Source organism: Meles meles, chromosome 1, assembly GCF_922984935.1.
Source record: "Meles meles chromosome 1, mMelMel3.1 paternal haplotype, whole genome shotgun sequence".
Lineage (NCBI taxonomy): Eukaryota > Metazoa > Chordata > Mammalia > Carnivora > Mustelidae > Meles > Meles meles.
In genome coordinates, this window is record NC_060066.1 from 199,096,268 (window position 1) to 199,117,409 (window position 21,142).

General features: G+C 44.0%; 1 protein-coding gene across 2 annotated transcripts in view; it reads right to left on the reverse strand.

Moving 5' to 3' along the window:
* The window catches only part of LOC123937215 (non-compact myelin associated protein), a 38,939-nt gene extending 37,086 nt beyond the window's left edge, over nt 1-1,853 (reverse strand). Inside the window, exon 1 of one of the 2 annotated variants that reach the window (XM_045997895.1) lies at nt 1,799-1,853. The gene's annotated coding sequence lies outside the window, so the exon portion shown is untranslated. The remainder of the gene's footprint in view (nt 1-1,798) is intronic. The other variant, XM_045997889.1, reaches the window with a different exon arrangement.
* Nucleotides 1,854-21,142: the final 19,289 nt, after the last annotated feature.

The window sequence follows — 21,142 nt, forward strand, 5'->3', positions numbered from 1 at the left end:
TGAACCATAGGGAGCACGGGAGCCCCCTCGAGGATTTGCTATATTTGGTTTATTTGACATAAAACTATTAGAGCAGATTCCTCAAAATATGGAGCACCTTCCTCTAACCTGGTTCGTTTTGTGCCTGGCTCATCACACATACCCAGGGGCTGGCTCCCTTGACTGCACCACGCTGCCCCTTTCAGCCACCTCACCATGACCCTGCATGGTGACGGGGGGACAAGGTGAGGAATGCCTCACCCCCACAACGGGGGCCCGGGGCTCACTTCTCTTGTCATATTCCTCTCCCGTCAGGTACCCAGAACCCCATCCTCCCCTTAGCCTTGTAACTTTGAGATGGACACTTATGGGATGTGCGAAGGCTATCTGACCTACCTGTACTTCCAGCTCCTTCCCCTACCCCTGTATGGCTGCTGGGCTTCAGGATCCCAGGAGTCTGAGTGCCCTTCCTTACCTCTATGCTCTGGATATGCTCCTGTTAGCCTTCTGCCCCATACGACAGAAGTACCCCAATCTGTTACTTTGGGCTTACGTTTACAATGTCTCATCCACCTGGACCACCGTCAGCTACATCCATACCCATCTGTTAGCATCTAGCCATCTCTAAATTCACTTATTTGTTGAGTACTTGTTCATTCATTCAGCAAATACGTAGTGAGACCTACTATATGCCAGGCACCATCCTGGTGCTGGGAATATAATGGCGAACCAAACAGACATTGTCCCCACCCCCAAGGAGCTGCGGTCTAGTGGAAATTAATAGTTTATGTTTGTTGAGTGCCTACTACATACAGACTCTGTACTAAGTACTTTATACGGATTATCTGACTTAACCTTTCAGAGAAACTGTTTCTTTTAGGGAGTACATCAAATGGGGCCATAGACGAATGAAGGTTAAGTTAGCCACAGGCTAAGGGGCAAGGCAAGGATTCCAGTGCCTAGGCTGACTAATGACAAACCATCCTTCCTTAAGTACAGTGCTTTTTTCCCAGCTCCACTCAATCCCATCTCCTCCGAGAAGCTTTCTGGATCCTCCTCCTTCCTTGGTCCCTCTAGAGGAGACCTAGTATTTAGCACACCCATCTCCTTGTCCCATCAGGGGATCCGGACCACAGAATAGTAGCTGTCCCTGTGTCTTTCCTCTGGAGCAGCAGCTCCAATGAGTCTACTCAATTTGCTGATCTGACCCAGCCCTTGGGTTCCTCCCCCTGGTGTGGCTTTTCATCTCACAGAATCACAGATCTTCCTCCCGGAGAGGTCTCCGCATACCGCCCACCCATCAAGACGCCCATTTCACAGATGAAGCAATCACAGGTCCCGAATGGTTGCAAGTCCCTTCTACCTCCTTGCTGACCAGGTCAGCTCCCCTTTCTTCCGGGGAGTCTCAGGCTCTCAGACCGAGGCTTGGTGGGGGAGGAGGGCAGGACAGGGGAATGACCTGCCTACTGGATACTGGAATATCAGCCCCCCAAAGGCAGGTTAGTTCTCCCGGCGCTTCTCCGCGCTAGGCTGAGCGTGTTCGGCACTCTGGGCACCTTTACGCGTGGCCCATCCCCATCTCCAAAACCCACGCGAGACGATCAATTTTCCTCCCACTGACTCCGATCGCTGCCCTCGCGTGCCCACCGCAGGCCCTTCCTCCCAGGAAAGTGGAGCAACTCAGAGAGCCCTCATCCCCCACACCCGGGCTCTCCTGCACCAAGCACGGCCGGCAGGTGGACCTGGAGCAGCAGCGCCCAAGCTGAAACGCCCACGCTCCGCGCAGCCTCGGGTGTCCCGGCGTCCCGCGACCTCTTACCTGCCCGGGCGAGCCGCCCGCCTTGCGCCGCCGCCTGCCAGCCCTCAGGCGCCACCGCGGCCGCCCTGGCTCTACCCGCCGGGGATCCCGCCCCCGGCCCCGCCCCGCTCCGCGCAGGTGATCCTGGGGAGAGGCCGAGCTCGCCCCTCGGTCCCGGGGCCTTGGGGACCGCCCGGGGGCGCCAGGGTCGGGACACTGGAGTGGCGGCGCCTCCCCGTGGTGTCCTCGCGCCTCTCCCGGACCTGGGTCTTTTTTGGGATTCCAGGTGGGGCACCACGGGGACGCTCCGTCCTGCAGGCCACCTATACCAGGTCAGACTTCTCCAAGGGATAAAAGGGAGAAAAGACCTTGGGGATACCCCAGGGCAGATGGAGGTAGGTGTCTTTAAAGTGGGACTGCGTTAATCTGAAAGATTTGGGGGCAGGTTGGGGTTTAGACCTGTCACAAGGTTTGACACCAGGTTTGATAGCTCGCAAGGGTCAAAAACCCCGTCCTGTGGAATCAAGGCCCATCTCCTCTATAGGCCTGTGTGGTTCATTGCTGTATATCTCCACCCGAAACCCCAACCCCCATCCTCCCTCATCCCCACCCCCATACTAAGCTGGCACACCATAGGCCTTCAACCAATATGTACAGAAAGAGGGAACGGGTCTTAGAAGAATCCTAAGCCCTCTCCTTATATAAACAGGGAAACTGAGGCCTGGGAAGCAGAGGTGAGTTGCCCAAAGTCACACAGAAGGTCCCTGACAGAACCAGGAATACAGTCAGCTTTCCTCATTCTGTTTTCAAGTGATTTCCTGAAAGTGTAAGGTTCTGGGCCACTATGTTGCCATGGGCCCCCTGTGAGATGCTGTCCAAGCCTTGACAGTGTCTTCCCAAGTTGCCTGAGAACGAAGAGGCTACTGTGTTTTCACGGGAAACTCTGTGGTAGTATTTATGAACAAAGATTAAGAAGTGTAATTCTGGGATTCTACTTCCTCACCAAAGACATGAGACAATCCTTGGCTTCAAATAGCTTTCCATGTGATGGGAGAGGCGGACCTGTCCACGAAGCAGGGGCCATGAAGAAAGGAGGGGAGCCCAGGGAGAGACCGCTCAGGCTCTGAGATCTGAAATCTCTGGGGCTACTTCCAGATGCTACTAGAAGCTCTTGCTGGAATCCGCTTGGGGTCAAGGGCTCTGCAGTCAGTGGTCTCAGGTTCCTATCCTGACTCCATTGCAAGACAGAATCGGTTTTGGGGTGCTTGGGTGGCTCAGTTGGTTAAGAGCCTTCAGCTCAGGTCATGATCCCAGAGTCCTGGGATCGAGTCCCACATCAGGCTCCCTGCTCCTTGGAGAGTCTGCTTCTCCCTCTGACCTTCTCCCCTCTCATGCTCTCCCTCACTCTCTCTCTCTCAAATAAATAAATAAAATCTTTTTAAAAAAAAAGACAGAATCGATTTTTTAAACCTCGCTGAGACTCCGTTTCATTTGGTCGGATGAAGATAATATACTCACTTCAGCACAGTTGTGATGGGACTTAAAAAGGACAATGTTTGGGGCGCCTGGGTGGCTCAGTGGTTTAAGCTGCTGCCTTCGGCTCAGGTCATGATCTCAGGGTCCTGGGATCGAGTCCCACATCGGGCTCTCTGCTCAGCGGTGAGCCTGCTTCCCTCTCACTCTCTCTGTCTGCCTCTCTGCCTACTTATGATCTCTCTCTGTCAAATAAATAAATAAAATCTTTAAAAAAAAAAAAAAAAGGACAATGTTTGTAAAATACTGGATAAATGGGAGACTTCGTATGCTAAGTGATAGGGGCTAGGGAGGGGGGTGTGCTGACACAAAGGGGACTTTGGCATCCCTAGCTTGGTCCACCTGTATGGGAATTGATGGCCTTCAGCCTTCTGCCATCCATGACTTGACCCCACCTCTGCTTTCTCTGTTAACCCAGGCTAAATAAGCCACGGGACACCCACCACATCAGAAAGCCTTGCACACACCTACAGTGAGGGATTTAGGAACAGAACCTTTCCCATCCCCAGCCTCCCCGCCCCCCCATAAAGAGTTGACTAGGGTCAGACAGCTGAGCCAAGCCCAGTGAAGCAGAAGTATGAAAGAGAATCTTCATTTTTCCGGGTATGCAATCATTAAGTCCTCCCGAATGTTCACCTCCAGCTGGACACTCTGCAACGTGGGCCAGACTCAGTGGAGGTCGTGCCCCACCCTGTAGACCTCAGCTTCCAGGGGAGGTGGGAGAAACAGCTGATACTCTAGCACAAAAGATGGCAACACAAGAGAAAGACAATCTGTGAAAAGTCCCTTGAAGCAAACAATAACATGCTGTCACTGGTCACTGTAAGTGGGAGATGGGGTTCCTTCGGAAAGGGAGGAAGGACCATCTGCCAGGAGAAGACAGGTAAGCTAGGCCTGAAGGATGTTAAGAAGAAAACCACAGGCCCAAGATGGAGTCACTTATGCTAGGGCCATGTCACCGTACTCGGGCATAAACCTAACCCAACTGCAGTTTCAACCTCCCCCAGAAATGAAGTCTTCACTGGTCGGTCACGAGTTTTCTGGTCAGCACCAGAAAAAGTGAGGAAACCCGTCACATGGGCCTTCTCCATCCCCCAAAGGAAGATGAGGTAATGTGCATGATAAAACCCCCTGTTCTTCCCCACCCCCACAAGGAAAATGACCTTGCCTGGAACAATACTTTTTTTCTTTGGCCAATAACATCCTTTCCCTACCCTCCTTCCTATAGAAAACTTCTGTTTTGTATGACTCCTCAGAGCTCCCCTCTACTTGCTGGATGAGATGCTGCCTGACTCATGAATCACTGAAGAAAGCCAATTACATCTTTAAGTTTACTCTGTTATATTTTTATTTAAAAAAAATTTTTTTAAAGCAGGACAAGTAAGGAGGTATAGGGAGCACTGGAGCTGGAGTATTCCTGGAGGAGGGGAAGTCCATGAGGCCGATGTAGTTGACCAGAGTGGGGGCTGAAGGCAGAGCGGACAGGATGAGGTCAGAGGCAGGCAGAGGTCAGATGTTGTGAGGTCTCACAGGTCACTGTGAGGAGTACATTTCATCTCATGGACTTGGAAGGCCAGGCAATGACCTGATCTGACCTATGTTTGTAATAGACCTCTCTGGCTGAGAAGAACAGATCAAGGGAGCCCAGGTGGGAAGGTGGTGTGGAATAATGGAGTGGCAGTGGAAATAGTGGTCAGATTTGGGATATATTCTGGAAGACCGGCACACAGGAATTGCTGAGGGGGAGGAAGATTCAAAGAAGGCCATGGGGTGACTGCTGATGAGTCACGATGCCCTGAGCGATGGAGGCTTCCACAACCAGGATCATGGACCCCTCTTTTGGCTGAGCTGGACACCACTTGGAGACCTTCTCATCTCTCTGGGATCTCACACCCATAGAGCCCCAGCCCAGAGAGTTGAGGAAGCATGCCCACATCCTGGGTAAAAACAGACGTCTCCTAGCTCCCAAGTCCAGAACTGGCCTGACCATGAGCTTTCACTTATTTCTTGGACAAAACCAGTGTGAACCTCAATAAAGGAAACCTTATTTGACATGGAGTCAGGAGGCCAGAAGAGGAAGCTCTCACCTTCTACCATTCTTCATCAATTGCAGAATCAATAGAAAGACACGATATCTTGCATTCCTCACAGAAGGAAGCCCATACTTCCCAGGCATGAAGAAGGAAGATTTTCTCCTTGCCTGGCAACAGCCTAGCCAATGAGAGACTGCCACAGCTCATCTAGGGAAAAGCCACTACTCTCAGAACTCCCAGTTTCCTCCAATGGAATTAATTAATTTTTGTTTATAACAACCCTTCCCAACACCCTGTCCTTTCCTCTATAAAAGAAGGTTCTTCTTTGTTCATTGGACTTGTCTATGGTTTTGCCATAGCCTGCAGGTCCCGAGTTGGAATTCTCTGCTATTCCTGAATAAACCTATTTTACTGGTAAAATAACTGATAGTTTTATTTGTGAGGTTAACACTAGGAACAGGGCATCTAAGGTGCCACATCAGGCAAGAGAGAACAAGGTTATCAAGTGATATTCCGCATGTAAAAACTAGGAATGATCACAGTTCCAAGTGATGGAGAATGACCAAACCGACCGTGCTTCATAACAGAGGCACCAGTCATAGAAATACTCAGGCTTCTGTAGTTTATGGAGCTATGTGGAGGTTGATATTGTGATTTATAATAAGAAACATATGTTTTGGTTTTCGTCCATGGATCCTGGATTGCAGCTCCCCAAACCCTTATAATTTCCTGATTAGAGCCACAGTGTCATCTTTGGTTATAATAGTTGGCTTTGTCCTCAGTTCTTGAAATAGCTTCAGAGTAATAAGGGGGAAATGGATGTCATCTGTTATTCATAACAAGCCCCTTTCAACCACACCTGAGTGCGTGCTAATGAAATAATTTTTGGAAAGTCTCTAGTTCACCAGAGGATGGAAGCTGGTTGCTGGAACCAGCCAAGTTAGAGTTGGAACTTTATTGACCCTCCCCGTCCAAAGAGGGAAGAGGGGCTGGAGGTTGAGTCAATCACCAATGGCCAATGATTTAATCAACCACACCTGTGTAATGAGGCCTCCATTAAAATCCAAAAGAACAGAGTTTGGAGAACTGCCAGGTTGGTGAACAAAAATGTGTCCCCGTGCCAGGAAGGTGTCACACCACAAAATTCCGGGGGGACAGAAGCTTCTGTGCTCAGGGCCCTCCTCAATTTCACCCTATACATTTCTTCACCTGGCTGTTCATCTGTATCCTTTAATATCCTTTGTAATAAATACATAACCTAGTAAGTCAACTGCCTGAATTCTGTGAGCTGCTTTAGCAAATTAATTGAACCTGGGGAGGGACCATGGGAACCTCTGATTTATACCAGTTGGTCAGAAGCAGAGGTAACGATCTGGACTTATGATTGGCAACTGAAGGTGGGGAGAGGGAGATAGTTTTGGGGGACTGAGTCCTTAACCTGTGGCATCTGATGCTAATTCCTGGCAGATAGTGTCAGAATTGAGTTAGATTATAGGACACCTATCGGGTGTTGCAGAATTGCTTGGTGTGGGGACGGCCTGCCAACACACACACATTTGGTACCAGAAGTGTCGGAAGTAAAGGAGTTTACTGAAAGTAGAGGAGACGCAGGAGTGTGTTTATCCATAAGAGAATCCATAAGTAGAGAATGAAAATAGCACAGGCCAACTCTGACAACTATACAAAATGTATGTCCATATACTGATTAAGATTTGAAGGGAGGGGCACCTGGATGGCTCAGTTGGTATCTTAGGTGCTTGGAGATTGAAAAATAACAAACAGCTGTTCTGTCCATATGGAAAATACTCAAATACACCGAGTCATTCTTTCTTCGTTAGCCAAGTCATCCTTTCCTTGTTATTACTACAAACTAGCCTCCTGAGCACCTGAGATTGTACCCCGTTGGCCAGGACCGTGCAGCTCTCACTTCTCTCTTCAAAGCCTTAATCTGCTGTTTATGGCTTTTGAGATGGTTGCTGGGGGAAACCAGACAAATGTCATGTAGGATTAGAATGCAATTTCAGAAGGGGGGGGTGGGACAAAGCACAGAGAATTGTGAATCCAGAGAAATCCAAACCCACACTAATTAATCCAGTACAAAAAAAAAATAAAAAAGGAAACAAACCTAGGCCAATTGATTTTGAAATCAATTCCTTGTCTTTCAGTCAAGAGATGGAGAGAGCAGCAAAGTCCGAAAGACTCAAATCATACTTCTTACTTATCTACAGGGCACACAGTGTTATTTTCCATGTAGCTGTTTCCCAGATAAATGCGGACTGTGAAGCACCCAGGGATGCCATTGCGAAACTGAGTAAAGGAAAGCTCGTATGAAATGGAGAAGGGAGGCCAGCAGGGGTCGCTCTCACCTCCTACCAGAGTCCTCAGTTGCAGAGCCACCTGGAAGAAGCTGTACTTAACCCTGCGTGAGAAGGGAGGATTTTTCTCTCCGCCTGGCAACAGCCCAGCCAATGAGACTGTCACAACTCAGCCAATGAAAAGCAGTACACTCGGAACACCCAGTTTCCTCCAATGGGCTTGTTTTTAACAGCCCCTGTAGACGACCCTCCTCCCTTCCTCTATGAGAGGGTGCTTCTCGTCTGTTCTCCAGACTTGCCTATGGTTTTGTAGCAGTTTGTATGTCCTGAGTTGCAGCTCATCTTCTGTTCCTGAGTAAGCCTATGTTGCTGGTGAAATAACTGACAGTATTATTTTTAAGGTTAACAGGATCCAGTAGAGGGAGGCATCCGTCCTCATGAGCTATTGTTCTGCATTCAGGTTAATTCCCATGTCAGCTCTGGGAGCATCTGGGGGATGGAGAGTAAGGGAAGAAGAGGGATACAGCGTCTGTAACCCCTGTAAGCCACCTGATCTCTCTGGGCCTCTTTTTCATCTGTAAAATGGCGTGTTGGCCTGTTTGGCCTCTGGGGCCTCTTCCATGGTAAGTTTGATGATCTTGACTGCCTCTTTAGACAGCCAGCCTGGGTGATTACCAGGCAGCTTCCTCATTCTCATGCCATGTTTTTGGGAAGCCCCATGATTCAGTGCATTAGCACAAACCAATTGCAGGTAATTACAACGGAAAACTTCTGATCCCAGAATGAAAATCAGAGGCTATAAATTAAGTTAAGCCTTTGGCGGTGAGCAGAAGCTGCTCTCCCACACCTTGGCAAGGAAACTGTGCTTTATCTTGAGGGTTCTAGGAACTCTTACTGGTGGCAGCTAGCTTACCTGCAGCTATCTCAGCTTCTGAATTCCATGTCCCCTCGTACCTCCTGCGTCCATTCTAACACCAGAGTCACCCTAGGAAGCCCGGAACAAGGGAAGACAGAGCAGAAAGAACACAGAAGAGGTGATTCAATAGCTACTCCATTTACTTGCTGTGTGACCTCGGCAGATCTTCTAACCTCCCTGGGCTTTAGTTTACTCTTCTATGATTCATTAATTCATTCAACCAATATTTACCAAGTGCCTGCGATGTGCCAGCAGCAAATGAAAGGGATAGTAATCCCTGCCCGGTTGAAGTTGACATTCTTAGGTGGAGAAGACAAAAAAAAACGAGCCAATGATATGGCACGCTGGAGGGTGGTGAGTGCTCTGGAGAGAAATAAAGGGGAGGGAGGGATAGTGATATCTGCCCACCACCCATCCATGGGTTGTGATGAGGATTGAATGAGTTGATGCCCATAGAATTACTTCATCAAACAGTAATGGACTATGCAACTTCAAGGAGTGAGTATAATATTGCAAACGGACATTTTATTACATGAAAGCATTTATAGAGATTCTAAGGGCCAGAGAATGTGGTGATCCAGGGGTCCAGATCCCAAGTCTAGGGTTGAATCGTGGACTGGGGCTGGAAGGGAATGTGAACATCCTCTTGCCCAGGGGTCTCAGGCCTGGCCATCCCTTAGAATCACCTGGGTGCTTTGGAAAACTTCTGCTGATGTCAAGGTCACCCCACTGAACCAGAATACAGTCATGAATGAATTGATGAAACACAGCCTTTGGTCATGGTTTCTTGGATCACCAGATAAGGGCAAATAATAAAAATTGAAATTTTAGGTCATGTTTAGGCGGTGTTCATGATGTGCATAAGTTACTTAATTGTCTAGATAATTCTGTAAGGTAGATACTAGTATTTACTGCATTTTACAGATTAAGAAACTGGACAGGACATATCATTTGCCCAAGGTCACCCAGATAGTCTGCTCCCAGGAATTTCAGGCATATTCTCTATGGGTTGCACTATGGTAGGGTTTGAACCAGAAAAAGGCTTCTCATGACCTGTTCATCTCTGTGTCCTCCGTAGCACCATGCATAATTCCCTAAAAATTTGGTCTTTATTTTTCACCACCCAGCTTTGATTTAAGGTGAGATATGAGGAGTAAATTTTAGGTGTGTCTTACAAATATCCCCAAATCACTGGTGGTATAGACACCGATCTTCCGCATTCACCACAGAACTTTTTAATCTTGATGCTGAGTGACAGACAACACCAGCAACAAAGTCTTCTCTGCCACACTCCGAGACACATGCCATACAATCAGAATCCATAAAGAACATTATCACTCCCGTAAATTTTTGATAAGGTAAGCCACTTTCTATTATGCTTTCCTGGTGTTGCATTTATTTAAATACTTAAAGATCCAGAGAAGAAAATAACACCACTTATTTTTCTTTAGATTTTCTGACTTTAGAAAATTTTAACTCTCATACTTTATCCTTCCATTCCTTCTTCCCAGTGTAAATTTTTATTCACGGGATTGCAAGACCACCATTAGTATCAAATTCTAGAACTTTTTCATCACTTCTAAAAAAATCCCCTGTACCCATAAGAAGTCCCTTCCCACTCTCCCCACCATTCCCCCCAGCCTTTGACAACCACTATTCTACTTTCTGTCTTACAGACTTGGCTATTCTGGATTTATCTTATAAATGGGATCATACAACATGTGGCCTTTTGTGTCTGGCTTCTCACTCAGCGCGTTCTCAAGGTTCATCCATGAATTCTTCATTTCCGTTTGTGGCTGAAATTACTCCATGGTATGGATATACCACATTTTATTTATTCATTCACTGACTGATAGATGTGGGATGTTCCCACTTTTTGGTTTTTATCTATAATGCTGCCATGAACATCATGTACAAAGTGTTTGTGTGGGCATATGTTTTCAACGCATGTGATAACTCTATGTGTAACTTCTTGAGGAATTGCCCACTATTTTCCAAAGCAGCTGTACCATTCTGCATTCATACCAGTAGTTCACCAATGCTCATTAGCTTTTTTATTTTAGCCATTTGAGTGGGCATGGAATGGTACCTCACTGTGTTTGTGATTTACCTTTCCTTGCTGACTGATGATGGTGAATGTCTTTTCACACACCCATAGGCTGTTTATCTTTTTTGGAGAAATGTCTATTCAGCTCTTTGATGGGTTAAATAATGTCCCCCCCTCCAAATTCATGTCCACTTGGAACCTGTGTAGATGGCCTATATGTGAAATAGGGTCTTTGCAGATGTAATTATATTAATAAGAGGTCATATTGGATTAGGAGGGGACCCTGAGCCCAATCTGACTGTGTCTTTCTAAGAGGGAAATTTCGACACAGAGACAATGCTACACACACACACACACACACACACACACACACACACACACGCAGAGAGAGAGAGAGAGAGAGAGAGATTGCAATGATGTCCTACAAGCCAAGAAGTGCCAAGGATGGCCAGCAACACCCAGAAGCTGGGAGAGGGGAATAGAACAGGTTCTCCCTCACAGCCCCAAAGAGGAACCAACCCCACTGACACCTTGATTTCAGACTTCTGGCCTCTACAAGTGTGGAAGAATATATTTCTGTTGTTGTAAGCCGTCTAGTTGGCGGTGATTTGTTCTGTTCACCCTAGGAAACCATCAGCAGCTCCTCTGCCCATTTTTTAAATTGGATTATTTTCTTTTTATTTCCAACTTCAGTTTAGAGTCAGAACATAATGCATGTGACTTAATGCCTTCCTTACAGTTACGTTTTTTGAACAAGAGTCTGCTTTATATCACTAACGTCAAAAGCAAATTTTTGTATTTTGGTTTTAGAAGACTACATATGTACCTTTGTCTTTATGTTTATCCCCCCCACCCTTGTTCTCCTATTCTTGGAATGACTTTATATATTTATTTTTCCTTGAAATGATTTTAAACACATATTCTTGTATTTGTTAGGAAAAGTCACACAACTTGTAAGGAAACATAAGGGAGAAGAGGGAGGATGCATGTGGTCAAGTGTCTTTGAGTAAAAGGCTTTACTCTAGTCTTGGCGCTCACCCATTCATTCAGTTATACAACAAGCATCTACTGTGTGTCTTCTGAATAGATGACAAAGGCATTCAGTCTGCCCTTGAGCATGTATTCTCTGGGGGAAACCTGACCTATAGATAGGTATTTTACCATCACTCCCAGAATTAGTTAGTTCTATAGAATGAATATTTGTGACCCCACCCCCACCCCAATTCATCTGTTGGAATTCTAATGCCCAACATGATGGTACTAGGATGTGGGGTCTTTGGGGTGATTAAGGTCACGAGGGTAAGGGACTCAAGAATGGGATTAGTGTCTTCATAGAAGAAGCCTCATGGAGCTACCTGAGTCCCTTCCCCATGTGAGGAGCTAGCAGAAAGATGGCCGACTGTCCTGAACTAGGACGCTGGTGAGAACCAGACACCGGGAGTGCTGGGACTTTGATCTTGGACTTCTGGTTTCCAGAACCATGACAAGTCAATGTCTGCTGTTGATAAACACCCAGTCTATAGTATTTTGTTAAAACACCTTAAACAGAAGAAAACTGTTACTTTCCCTTTCCTAGGTTCCTTTACTAAAACTAATGCATCAAATTTAGCACTAAGCTTTGAAGTTGGTAGGTCATGAAGTTGTTATCTGAACAACCTTTGAAAAAATAACAGACTTTGCTTTTTTTTTTTAAATTTTTATTTATTTGACAGACAGAGATCACAAGTGTGCAGAGAGGCAGGCGGAGAGGAGAAAGCAGGCTTCCCACCAAGCAGAGAGCCTGATGTGGGGCTCGATCCCAGGACCCTGGGATCATGACCTGAGCCAAAGGCAGAGATTTAACCCACTGAGCCACCCGGGCACCCCCAGACTTTGCTTTTTAGAGCAGTTTTAGGTTTACAAAAAAAAGAACAGGAAGTATAGTTTCCATATATCCCCCTACCACTTCCTGCTTCCCCATTAATGCCTTTAAAAAAATCTTAAAAATCTTTAAAAAAATTACCTTCTTGTCCACCCTAAAAAACATATATAAACCAAAAGAAGATAAAGATTATCCATAATTCCCTTATTCAGACAGAACTATTAAAAATATTTCAATGGGGGGCACCTGGGTGGTGCAGTCAAAGCATCTGACTCTTGGTTTTGTCTCGGGCGATGATCTCAGGGTTGTGAGATCGAGCCCTGAGTGGGGCTCCAGGCTCAGAGCGGAGTCTGCTTGAGAGCCTTGGGGTTTGATGTAAAAAAAAAGCTGATGTACTGAAGATTCTTAAAGATTATGACAGAGAAGCCACAGGGAGAATCACCTTTGAAGATTTTAATGAAGTTGTGACAGACTGGATATTGGAAAGAGATTCACATGAAGAAATATTAAAGGCATTTAAACTATTTGATGATGATGATTCAGGTAAAATAAGCTTGAGGAATTTGCGACGTGTTGCCAGAGAATTGGGTGAAAACATGAGTGATGAAGAACTTCGGGCTATGATAGAAGAATTTGATAAAGATGGTGATGGAGAAATAAATCAAGAGGAGTTCATCGCTATTATGACTGGTGACATTTAAAGAATTACAAGGATAAACACTAACAATGTTGCTGTCATCATCTTATACTCTATTTTTGTGCTTGGAGCCATGTTAAAACAACAACAACAACAACAAAAAACTTAGTTCTTTTTTTCCAAAGGGACCAAAACTAAGTGTCTTATGTATTCATATTTTCCTATTGTTATGTTTCTTTGTATGAGCAGTAGTGTTAGCACTCTAATAGTTTAACTTTGTATTTATTTATTTATTTATTTATTTATTTAAAAAGATTTTATTTATTTATTTGACACACAGAGAGAGATCACAAGTAGGCAGAGAGGCAGGCAGAGAGAGAGAGGAGGAAGCAGGCTTCCTGCTGAGCAGAGAGCCCGATGCGGGGCTCGATCCCAGGACCCTGAGATCATGACCTGAGCCGAAGGCAGCGGCTTAACCCACTGAGCCACCCAGGCACCCCTTAACTTTGTATTTATAATATAGCTTTTGTATATATAAAGTTTGAAAAATTAAATCATGTGGTACACATTCTCTGTAAGTTTTTTATGCGTCATTAGTAGTCACTTTTGATGCATATGTTATAGACTTTGATTAATAAAACATTTAGTAGTGTTTTTAAGTATGGTAAATTTTCTGTTCTCTAATTCCAAATATCTGTAAATATCTTTTCTCTTTGTAGGACTAGTTTCAGAAACAAAAATTAAAATACAAATAGCAATAGAACAAGGTATTTTTCCCTTACAAGTTTGACATTTTATGTTTCAGTACAAGACCATGATTCACAGGCATAATTCTTTTTTAAGAGTCATGCCTTCCAGTTTGGAAGGAAAGAGTGGTGTGCGTAAAGACCCATTTATTCTCATATATTCTATAGCATTTCTGGTGTCTTAACATAAGTTACAACAGTTAAATCTGGATATTTCCCTCTCAAACTAATTGAGTACAGTTTGAATCATCTGATTTATTGACAAAGTTAAAGATTTAAATTTTGAAGTTTTGATCTGTTAAAACAATCTCTCAATTAAACATCACAATGATGAAAATAGAAAACTAAGCCACAGAAATCATTTAACATTGTTTTACCTGTATAAAGGAACATTCTGTGATTTACCAGGAAACAGTAGAGACTGACTTTTCCAGGTATTTGGTGGGCTCTTCTGCCTTACAGATATGTATGTTAGTGGGGAGACAAGTGGTTTTGTGAGATAGATTGTAGAAAATTGGTACCTATACTGATCCTTCACCAATAATCTGGTTCCTCGTGATATGGGCTCTCTGGAAGAAAGTTGTCTATTTCAGTGATCTTTCTTTAGATTTCTTATTGTAAATTTAAAGTACAGTAATAATTTGAGGCACTTGAAATGAGCTTCAGAGTATTACATAAAGAGTTACTAGAAATTTAACAAATCAATAGGGAATAACAGCGGTGACATTCCAAATAGTTAACTAGAAAGTAAGTTAATTGCTCATTATACTAAAATTTAATTTTGAATATGAAATCAATGCTCACAATAGTAACAATATCCAGGGCAACATATATTCTTTGAAATTAAAAAAAATTTATTACCCTTAAAAAAAAAAAATTTTCAGTGTCTAGCCTTCCAATCCTTCCTGTGTAAATATGGCTTTTTAAAAAATAAATGAAATACTGTGATACATATTTTATAATCTAAATCTAGCTTTATTGAACTTTTCATGTTTTTCTCTTTATTATTAGAGTCCTAATTTCTTAAAAAAATTTTTTCAAAGGTTTTCCATCCTATAGAAGGGCCTCACCTATAAGCAAAACAGGATTATCTTAAGTTACCCATAACCAGGACCAAAGTACAAATGTCTTTTTTCCCCTGCAGCAACCATGGGAAATGCAGGGATTTACGGAATCAGAACAGGATAAAAGTCTCCCCGATTTGAGTCTTGCTTCAGGGAAAGCAAGATATTTCATCATTACATATTTCCTGATTATATTTTGGCTACAGAACAAAGAAAAATGTCAAGAAGTAAAAAATACAAACCAATCTGGCCAGAAGAATTTTCACTGGAGGCTGACTTGGTACAGATGTGGTTTTCCTGGGACCAGCGGAGGACAGGACCTGCCTCACAGGTTAACCGTTAAGAAAAAAATGACCCATGTCAATTATTTCTCAATAAAACTGGGGGAAAAATTACAAATAATAATAATAATAAGAAGAAATGACACAAGAAGTAAGGACGCCTTGGGGCGCCTGGGTGGCTCAGTGGGTTAAAGCCTCTGCCTTCGGCTCAGGTCATGATCTCAGGGTCCTGGGATTGAGCCCCACATCGGGCTCTCTGCTCCGCAGGGAGCCTGCTTCCTCCTCTCTCTCTGCCTGCCTCTCTGCCTAGTTGTGATTTCTCTCTGTCAAATAAATAAAATAAAATAAAAAAGAAGTAAGGACGCCTTGGCAAACGTGGCCAGTCAACGTCAAGATGCCTAAACTTGACTCTAACCCCCCAGTCCTGGCCTTTCACCATAAAACGGAGTCAGTGAGCCCCGTGAGTTGTTAAATGCTACAGAAGTGGAGGGCGCCTGGGTGGCTCAGTGGATTAAAGCCTCCGCCTTCGGCTCAGGTCATGATCCCGGGGTCCTGGGATCGAGCCCCGCATCAGGATCTCCGCTCAGCGGGGAGCCTGCTTCCTCCTCTCTCTCTCTGCCTGCCTCTCTGCCTACCTGTGACCTGTCTGTCAAATTAATAAAAAAAAAAAAAAATCTTTAAATGCTGCAGAAGTGGAGAATATGACTTGAACCTTGCAAGCTGCCACAGACAGGGTTTTCTCTGCTCTGTGGCAAATTCAGTTCAGCCTGTAGAGTGGGCTAGAGGGAAAGGTAGGAGGCTCGCCCACACAACCCTGTAATCCACCCATCCTGGGAGCGGTCTCCAACTACAGTTCTGTGACCTTCAACACCCTTGGGTGACTGGGTCATTTCCACCTAATCTTCTGGGTGCCTGATAAGTAAATCCCAGAACAATATGCAGCCAATATCTTTGACACCGGGAAAAGGTGGAACCGCTAAACCAACGCCCAGGGGCTGCTTCACCTTTGCAAAGGAGAAGAAACCTCCCTTCCAGACTTTCAACAGTTGCCAGAAATTTCCTTTTTTTTTTTTTTTTTAAAGATTTTATTTATTTATTTGACAGTCAGAGATCACAAGCAGGCAGAGAGGCAGGCAGAGAGAGAGGGGGAAGCAGGCTCCCTGCTGAGCAGAGAGTCCAATGTGGGGCTCGATCCCAGGACCCTGGGATCATGACCTGAGCCGAATGCAGAGGCTTTAACCCACTGAGCTACCCAGGCGCCCCAGTTGCCAGAAATTTCTAATGAATAGTCTGGGAAGTGACCAAAGTTATCAAGGAAATAAGTAATAGAAAATGAGTAAATTTGTCCCTGAAAGGCCTTTTATTCACAGGATTCATTCAGGCAACTTCCAAGAAATCATTTTTGGTCTGATTACCTCCTTTGGGGCCAAGAGGCTTGGTAAAATCTCCCAGGACAGAAGATTATATAATTTTCCACTAAAGATCTCAATTATTTGAAAAACACACCAGAGGAAGACAGTACCAGGCCAAGGATGAACTTGATTACTTCTTCAAAGCAAAAGGAAATCTAGAGTTGAACCACATGCCATCTTATTTGTACCTCAGAGAAGAGCGCATGATAAGTACACTTTCCCCCTCCACGTGGGAGTACATTTCATAAAGAATCTACAGAACTTAGATGGAGAAAGAACTCATGTATATGCATCTACTGACAGAACCGGTGGTACCTGGTATTTTTCTGAAATATTTATCCAAAAAGGCATAAACTGGGCAATAAAATCCAGATTTCACCTAAATAAATCACAGCAAAATATTTTCTTCTAAAGCAATAAGAGAGAAAAATAAGACAACTTTAAACTAATGTAGACTCCAGGGAGGAAAGAGAAAGAGGTGTTAATAGTTTTTTAATGACTACAGAAAGGTTATAGAAAGTCTAATAGTAAGTCAGACTTCTCAGTTCAGAGCACATTATCATTGATGCATAGGAGATGTCTAGTATGTGCGCCTGTGTGTTTAATGCGTATCTTTCTGTGTATCCTTGCACCATGCACTACTATGTATTTTATGTAACGCGAGTGTTACACACATCTCACACACATCTCACTGATTACTTTTGTCCCTTGGGTCTATTTTTTTTTTAAGATTTTATTTATTTATTTGTCAGAGAGAGATCACAAGTAGACAGAGAGGCAGGCAGAGAGAGAGAGAGGGACTGCCACCGAGCAGAGCCGAGCAGAGAGCCCGATGCGGGACTCGATCCCAGGACCCTGAGATCATGACCTGAGCCGAAGGCAGCGGCTTAACCCACTGAGCCACCCAGGCTCCCCCTTGGGCCTATTTTTAAGATCCCTCCATGTAGCTGGGTAGATGGCGACTCCGTGGTATTGTTCTCCATAGTTCATTTTCCCAGGAGGGGATACCAGCTTGCTTCCGTAAATAATGATGAAACAGACATGCTCATCGTGTCTCCTGATGGACTTGAGAATGCGTTTGGGATATTCTTGGGACATAAATATAAATATAAATATTCATTCATTCATTCATTTATTCATTCATTCCAGGAGCAGAGCTGTTCAGTCAGAGATCTCTTCTTACTGATATGTATACTGCCAGATAGTAACTAAACCGGTCTACACTCTTGTTTGTGTTATATCAGATGTCCTATTCACCCACCCTTTGTCTATACTGGGCATTATTCGCTTTTTACATTTTTGAGGCTCTAATAGGTATAAAGTGGCATCTTGTTGCATTAATCACACTAATCGGATTACTGGGTTTGAATGTCTCTCCAAGGCTCACTTTACTTTTCTGTCAATTGCTGTTCATAGCCTTAAGCCATTTTCCTATTGGGCTGCTTTCCCTTTGGATTTGCCCAACTCTCTTGGATATTATGGTTATTTATCCCATATTAAGACTGCAAATATTGGGCGCCTGGGTGGCTCAGTGGGTTGAGCTGCTGCCTTCGGCTCAGGTCATGATCTCAGGGTCCTGGGATCGAGTCCCGCATCGGGCTCTCTGCTCGGCGAGAGCCTGCTTCCCTTCCTCTCTCTCTGCCTGCCTCTCTTGTGATTTCTCTCTGTCAAATAAATAGATAAAATCTTTAAAAAAAAAAAGACTGCAAATATCTTCTCCCTGCTGTCTGTCAACATTTGTCTGTGGCATTCTTCATGGATTCTAAATTGTTCATTTTGATATAATCAAATTATTACCATATAGCTTATGCTTTTAAAAGTTTTGTCAAGTCTCTCCCTTCCTCTAGGTCACAAAGGTATTCTCCTTCAAACCATTTTATTAAGTCTGTAGTTTTACAATTTGTATTCAAGTCTTTTTTTTTTTTTTTAAGATTTTTATTTATTTATTTGACAGAGATCGTAAGTAGACAGGCAGGCAGGCAGAGGGAGAAGGGGAAGCAGGCTCCCTGCTGTGCAGAGAGCCAGATGCAGGGCTTGATCCCAGGACCTGAGATCATGACCTGAGCTGAAGGCAGAGGTGGGAGGCTCAGCCCACTGAGTCATCCAGGCGCCCCCGTATTTCAGTCTTTAACCCATCTTGGGAGTCCAGCTTTGTATGGAGTGTTTAATGTGGAACCCAGTTTTATTGACCTACATATATACTAAGCCCATTTTCCCAACACCATTGACTAGACAGTATAGCCTTTTTCTGTTTATTTATGATGGCTCTTTATTGTACATTAATTCCCTGGTGTAGACACGGGTGGTCTCTACTCTTTTTTAAAAAAACTTATTTGACTTTTCTTGATTAAACTCATGTGAGTTTGTAGATTGTCTTAGGATTTAGCAGGACAAGTCCTCCATCTTTTTTCTTTTTAAGGTTTTCTTAACTACTTGTTTCTTTATTCTTCCATCCAAGTTTTAGAGTAAGTTTAATGAGCGTTGTGTAAAAAATATAGCTGGAATATTGACAGAGATTTCAATGCATTTATAATTTGGGGAAAAATTTGACATTCCTAAAATGTGAAGTTATCCCACTAAAAGCATGTACTTAAATTATCCAAGTCCATATTATAGTTTGAAAGTTTATTTATGCTGATGTTTTGTTCCAATTACGAATGTTATCTTATTGCTTCCTGTATTTTGGTCATTGATGGTATAAGAAAATGTTACTGATTTTTCTAAGTTATTCTTGTATTTGGCAACTTTGCTGAGCTTTTATAGTTTCTAATAATTTTAACAACTTGGTTTTCCCATTTATTAAATCAGGAAGGCTCCTTCTGATGACCAATCTCATACTTCTCTTGCTTAGAGAAATGAACAAAGAAATCTTAATTCACAGACCTATCCTTCAGTCAGGCCCCAAGATTTTAGAATGTTTCTGTAAATGTTCATCGAGCAGCAGTACAATTAAATGCTTCTGGGAAAAAGGGCTCCATAGCTAATCGGATTTGATAAAAACTGTATCCTACTGGAGACACAGAATGCACAAATTAAAAAGACCCGATGGATACTGCAATACAGAAACCGTTCAACTTTTCCAAACATTTCGACCACAAGCTTTTCCCAAATAACATTACTATCTAAATACCTACTTCCCGAATTACTTATATGTACAAAGTACATATGTCTTCTATGTCTCCAAAGACTTGCCAGCGTTTGGCAAGATTTGAGATGTTGCCCGTGCGTATAAGAATTTTAATCCTTTCTCCTTCTAGATTCGAACCATACTGTGATGTGTTCAGAGAAGGCAGAGGGAATTTCTGCTCAGTCCTGCTTTCTAGTTTAGCATGTGTCTTCATGGTAACTGGACTCTGACACATACACTACGGGCATTTAACTTTTAAGTCGGGCTATTTTAATGAGGCAAATTACTTAAACCTTTATTCTTGTATTTTTCTATTCTGCATCCAAAAAATCATTTTATCCTCAGGTTATGAGCAGTGGTTCCACAACTTGCTGTTTCAGCCCAGGAATCCTCAGCTCTAGTGCAATTTCATGCCAAGACCATTGGGCACGAGAATGGTGCAGGAGGGCTTGAAGCCAGGTGCAGGCCCCAGTGACCTGGAGTCCAGCTCCCCCTGGAGGCAGCGCCAAGGAACACAGCTTGGAAAAGCATCTGTTAAAGGAGAAATGTCCCCGTGTCGCCCCCCCCCCCACCCCGCCCAGGGTTACTCCACCTCAGTACTGCTGAAACAAACAAAAGGCTGACAATTCTGAGAACCTTTGCATCCCAATACGTTTCTCCTGAAAGATGAAAGATTTCAGTTTAATTAAGTAGTGGAGCAGGGTCCACCTGGGATGGAGGTAGGAAATTGTTTCTAGTCCCCGGTTAGCTACCATCCGGATGTGTGAATTTGGCAATGCCTCCTGGGCCATTTACTTGTAAAGGCGCCTGTGGGGAGGCCCCAGGATAGACGGGTGTTTGGGACTGCGCTGTTGAGTTCTCATGGGGGGGTGGTGGTGCTGGGAGGTACCCTCTGGGTTCCCACGTCTCCCTCACCCCCTTCAAAGGGAGCAGGTGCTTACCTTTTTGTTGGTAAAGTATGTCAAACTTTATGTAAGATTTCATTTGAACAACAAATAGAGTTCTATGGCATAAACATATGTTTAAAAAAAAAATCACTGCGCTAGATAACCTTTCAGTCATTTTTAGCTTCGATACTCGGATTTGGAGATTTTTTTTTTTTAAATCGAGAGAAAATAAGCCTTTACCTGGAATGAATCATTTTTTACCAGGATAAACTGGGATAAAAACTTTTCTTGCTAAAGAACCCAAACCATTGTGGTCATTTCCCGAGTCGGCAGGGAGTCACCACTTTTGGCACCGGTTCCTCTCCGTAAGAACACCCACCTGGAATCCAGTTAAAGGAACAAACATCGTTATTTCCCTTTTCTGTCTTTTTTTGGGGGGGGGCTATTACCTAAATGTAAATGATATTTATTGAAAATACTACAAAGAACTCAATTCAGCGGACTGA